Raw genomic sequence first — 6,033 nt, 5'->3', positions numbered from 1 at the left:
ATATTAAAGAAATACTTTAGTCACACGCTCGTCGCTACCTACTTAAATATTTACACCGGCCGCTGCTGCAACTCGCTCGCTTCGCTCGCTCGGCTCGTGCGGTAGTTCAAAAGTTAACCTAAGATGCTCGTCGCTTCGCTCCTCGCTACCTATTTACATATTTGCACCGGCTGCTGCTGCAACTCGCTCGCTTCGCTCGCTCGGCTCGTGCGGTAGTTCAAAAGTTAAGGGTGCTATAACAGTTTTTTAACAAAAACCGCTATTTTACGGTACAATTTTAACCCAAAGCACTTACACGTGAGAACAAAGTAATATCTTAATTTAAAGATAATATATTCAGTTATACGATCATCTTATAAAAATTGTACGACGTCATACAAAATTGTCACTGAAATACGATTTTCCCAGCACAATGATCGCATAAAATGCAAAAAAATGGGGTCTAAACCGGTACACTTTTAAGAAAATTAAAAGCCTAATCTATCTTCTTACCTATAAATTATTGAGGGATATATAGTCCTTTATAGATTGTGATAATTTTTTTGTATCTAAATCAAAATTTTATTTCAATTATAAGCTAAATTAAAAATACTTGTCGATTTCTTCATACATTTCGCTCTCGCGGGTCGTCAGACCGCGCTCAGAAGCGCTCTTGGAAGGACGGGTGTATCGCTCCTCGTCCCAAAAATAAAAACGAATTAGAAAAAGATTATTGTGTGTATACTGTCGTTTTCGTGATTTGAAATATTTGATACTTTATAAGAGTAAACTGTATAAGTTTCATATTCCAGTTATTTGTAATTTAAAATTATGTTTTAAAAATTATGTTGACTGAGATCCTCTTTTTTTATGGGTTGTTGAACGGATTGGTGGGGTAAAGCAATTTGACAAAACTTAAATCCAAAATGGCGCCGACGAAAATTTGCCATCTTTTCGTCATGGGTGTCATTTTCATGGTTTTTGGGGTAGCTATTAACCAATATGAGGTCAAAAATAAAATCCAAGATGGCGCCGACGAAAATTTTACATCTTTTCATCATGGGTGTCATTTTCATGGTTTTTGGGGTAGCTACTAATATGAGGTCAAAACTAAAATCCAAGATGGCGCCGACGAAAATTTTACATCTTTTCGTCATGGGTGTCATTTTCATGGTTTTTGGGGTAGCTATTAGCCAATATGAGGTCAAAAATAAAATCCAAGATGGCGCCGACGAAAATTTTACATCTTTCCGTGATGGGTGTCATTTTCATGGTTTTTGGGGTAGCTATTAACTAATATGAGGTCAAAACTAAAATCCAAGATGGCGCCGACGAAAATTTTACATCTTTTCGTCATGGGTGTCATTTTCATGGTTTTTGGGGTAGCTATTAGCCAATATGAGGTCAAAAATAAAATCCAAGATGGCGCCGACGAAAATTTTACATCTTTTCGTCATGGGTGTCATTTTCATGGTTTTTGGGGTAGCTATTAGCCAATATGAGGTCAAAAATAAAATCCAAGATGGCGCCGACGAAAATTTTACATCTTTCCGTGATGGGTGTCATTTTCATGGTTTTTGGGGTGGATATTACGCAATATGAGGTCAGAACTAAAATCCAAGATGGCGCCGGTGAAAATTTGACATCTTTTCGTCATGGGTGTCATTTTCATGGTTTTTGGGGTAGCTAATAACTAATATGAGGTCAAAACTAAAATCCAAGATGGCGCCGACGAAAATTTTACATCTTTTCGTCATGGGTGTCATTTTCATGGTTTTTGGGGTAGCTATTAACCAATATGAGGTCAAAAATAAAATCCAAGATGGCGCCGACGAAAATTTTACATCTTTTCGTCATGGGTGTCATTTTCATGGTTTTTGGGGTAGCTATTAACCAATATGAGGTCAAAAATAAAATCCAAGATGGCGCCGACGAAAATCTGTTATTTTATTTTAGTTTACTTCTTTATTATTAAGAAAATTACACCTATGACGAAAAGATGTCAAATTTTCGTCGGCGCCATCTTGGATTTTGGTTTTAACCTCATATTCGTTAATAGCTACCCCAAAAACCATGAAAATGACACCCATCACGATAAAAGTCAAATTTTCGTCGGCGCCATCTTGGATTTTGGTTTTAACCTCATATTCGTTAATAGCTACCCCAAAAACCATGAAAATGACACCCATCACGAAAAAAAGTCAAATTTTCGTCGGCGCCATCTTGGATTTTAGTTTTGACCTCATATTTGTTAAGAGCTACTCCAAAACCTTGAAAATGACACCCATGACGAAAAGATGTAAAATTTTCGTCGGCGCCATCTTGGAAATTAGTTTTGACCTCATATTGGTTAATAGCTACCCCAAAAACTACCCACACTTGCAAATGTGTTTGCTACGTAGGAAAAGTTCAGATTTAAGAGTATCCTAGGTAATGTGTTATGTGACGAATACCTATAATTTATTTCATTCCGACTATTTTTCGGAATAACATACATTTACTAAGAATTGTATACAATGCCGGATTTAATACAGTGCCGGTAACATCATATGTATGATAATAATTCTACATTTCTTAAAAAGCTTTGATATTGTATACAATTCATAGATTATTATTCAATGAAATAATGATGTAAAATAGTCACACTTTTTTAAGTTGTTTGAATATACTAACATACTTATTAGGATCGTACCTACTAATAAAAGTAACAAAATGAATTTTTAAAGTTCCTAGTAATCTTCTGGAATCAATTTCAATAAAAATACATAATATCAAAAATTAAAAATAATATCAAGTATGAAGATGGTCTATAAAATGGAATGCGCTATGTTTACGTGAGCGTGATATTGCCGCGAACAAAGTTACGTCGTTAGATACCTAAATTTGAGTAACGCAGATTTGTGACAGCGTCCTTAACCTAAGATGCTCGTCGCTTCGCTCCTCGCTACCTATTTAAATATTTACACCGGCCGCTGCTGCAACTCGCTCGCTTCGCTCGCTCGGCTCGTGCGGTAGTTCAAAAGTTAACCTAAGATGCTCGTCGCTTCGCTCCTCGCTACCTATTTGAATATTTACGCCGGCCACTGCCGTTTTCAGCTTATAAAGGATTTCGACTTAGGCGGATTTTGATTGGACAGAGAGTTTGAGGTTTATTCTTATAAATTTTGAATTCATAAAATTATAATTGAACACCTGACACCAATCAAGCAAACACGTGTTTACGTGAGTCATAGATTTATTATCGTATACTCCTAAAATGTTTTCTAAGAAACAATAGTGTACTTACATTGTCGGCACGTTCTTAAAGTCGGTAACTTATTTTTGTTCGAACAATAGAGGTAATAAATTCCTAATGATCAAGTTGTAAAGGTTGTAAAATAAAAAATATTCTAAAGGTTGTAAAATAAAAAATATTCTATATTAAAACGTATATATAATATGTGCGTCATTAATTTCTGACTGTTTCGAAATTTGGTGCAAAATAAAATAGTGTGTAAATAAAATTTGTAAAAAATCAATAAAATAAAACAATTGAGTAAAGATCTATAGGCATATTATGTATGTATTTATACAAGATATGTATATATATTTATACAGGGAACTTCTCAACGTGTTATCTATGAAATTATACTTTTACTCAATTGTTTAATTTTATTTACACACTGTTTTATTTTGCACCAAATCTCGAAACAGCCAGAAATTAATGACGCACATAGTACATAATATATACATATTAAGACAGAGGCTAAGCTTAAATAACTTGAAAAATAAATAACATGATCACGCCCACGTGTTGGTGTTTTAAAAAATTCAATCAAAAACTGAGGTTAACTTTAAATACAATTTTAGAAAAATAAATACCACAATCAACATTCAAGTATTAGAAAAAATTGATACCATAATTCCACCCACGTGTTAGTGTATTGAAAAATACAATCAAAAAGTGAGGTTAATCATAAATAACTTAGAAAAATAAATACCATTATTACACCTAAGTATTAGAAAAATAGATATAATTACTTATTTACTTTTTTTAGAAATTCACTGGAATTAGAATTAAAACAAACCCTTTGATTTTGCTGATCACTTTAATATAACATGTATATAGTCACGAGTACGGCGTAACGCAAAAATGTCACGCGCGCAGCGTAACGGCAAAAATGTCTCACAAAATTTTTGTTTACCCCCGATAAAGAAGTTTCACTTCAATTAATTTATCAATTTACAAAAAAATATATACATATATGTATATACAGTAGAACCTCTATAAGTCAACTTTCTGTATTTGAAAATTGTGTGTATGAAATAAATATATTTTTCATTTTCATTTTCATTTCATTTTCAAGTCGAATACCAAGGGAGACGCCAAAAAATTCGAGTTATAGAGTTTTCATTTTATAAAGGATTTCGACTCGACAAACACGTGTTTACGTGAGTCATAGATTTATTATCGTATACTCCTTAAATGTTTTCTAAGAAACAATAGTGTACTTATATTTATTATTGTCGGCAAGTTCTTAAAGTCGGTAACTTATTTTTGTTCGAACAATAGAAACAATAGTGTACTTACATTGTCGGCACGTTCTTAAAGTCGGTAACTTATTTTTGTTCGAACAATAGATGTTTTCTAAGAAACAATAGTGTACTTTCATTGTCGGCACGTTCTTAAAGTCGGTAACTTATTTTTGTTCGAACAATAGAGGTAATATTATGTTTTCTAAGAAACAATTGTATACTTACATTGTCGGCACGTTCTTAAAGTCGGTAACTTATTTTTGTTCGAACAATAGATGTTTTCTAAGAAACAATAGTGTACTTACATTGTCGGCACGTTCTTAAAGTCGGTAACTTATTTTTGTTCGAACAATAGATGTTTTCTAAGAAACAATAGTGTACTTACATTGTCGGCACGTTCTTAAAGTCGGTAACTTATTTTTGTTCGAACAATAGATGTTTTCTAAGAAACAATAGTGTACTTTCATTGTCGGCACGTTCTTAAAGTCGGTAACTTATTTTTGTTCGAACAATAGAGGTAATAAATTCCTAATGATTAAGTTGTAAAGGTTGTACAATAAAACGTTGCTATGTTCGACATACAGAGCTCAAATTTAATTTTTCGAGTCATAGAGTGAAAATATTTACCAAAATGGCTTGGAGGGACTCGGTGATTATTTCGACAAACAGAGGGTAGAGATTTCAAGTAATGGAGGTTTTGGTGTTTGAAGGGAAGGGAACAAAACATTTTTTCGAGATTTGGAGGTTTTTGACTTATCGAGGTTCGACTCAACGGGGTTCTACCATATATAAAATATGTGCGTCATTAATTTCTAACTGTTTCGAGATTTGGTGCAAAATAAAAAATAGTGTGTAAATAAAATTTGTAAAATTAAATGAACAAATGAAAGAAAATTAATTAATTATAGTAAAAAAACCATAAAATAAAATATTCTATATTAAACGTATATATAATATGTGCGTCATTAATTTGTGACTGTTACGAAATTTGGTGCAAAATAAAATAGTGTGTAAATAAAATTTGTAAAATTAAATGAACAAATGAAAGAAAATTAACTAATTAATTATAGTAAAAAAAGCATAAAATAAAATATTCTATATTAAAACGTATATAATATATAATATGTGCGTCATTAATTTCTGACTGTTTCGAAATTTGGTGCAAAATAAAATAGTGTGTAAATAAAATTTGTAAAAAATCAATAAAATAAAACAATTGAGTAAAGATCTATAGGCATATTATGTATGTATTTATACAAGATATGTATATATATTTATACAGGGAACTTCTCAACGTGTTATCTATGAAATTATACTTTTACTCAATTGTTTAATTTTATTTACACACTGTTTTATTTTGCATCAAATCTCGAAACAGTCAGAAATTAATGACGCACATAGTACATAATATATACATATTAAGACAGAGGTTAAGCTTAAATAACTTGAAAAATAAATAACATGATCACGCCCACGTGTTGGTGTTTTAAAAAATTCAATCATAAACTGAGAATAACTGTAAATATTTTAGAATTAGAA

The 6,033-nt window shown here is 32.0% G+C and overlaps 1 long non-coding RNA gene across 1 annotated transcript; it reads left to right on the top strand.

Moving 5' to 3' along the window:
- The first annotated feature begins 292 nt into the window (after window positions 1-292).
- On the top strand, window positions 293-2,562 carry LOC149479233 (uncharacterized). The gene is made up of 2 exons (XR_016317203.1): window positions 293-714; window positions 2,081-2,562. It is a non-coding gene; the product is annotated as an uncharacterized LOC149479233 (long non-coding RNA).
- The last annotated feature ends 3,471 nt before the right edge of the window (window positions 2,563-6,033 follow it).

This window comes from Colias philodice, chromosome 20, assembly GCF_061535455.1.
Source record: "Colias philodice isolate Cphi_HAF_F1 chromosome 20, ilColPhil1 Martin Lab GWU primary, whole genome shotgun sequence".
Classification (NCBI taxonomy): Eukaryota; Metazoa; Arthropoda; class Insecta; order Lepidoptera; family Pieridae; genus Colias; species Colias philodice.
The sequence above is the reverse complement of the archived record's forward strand: the minus strand, read 5'-3'. Positions and strand labels throughout refer to the sequence as shown.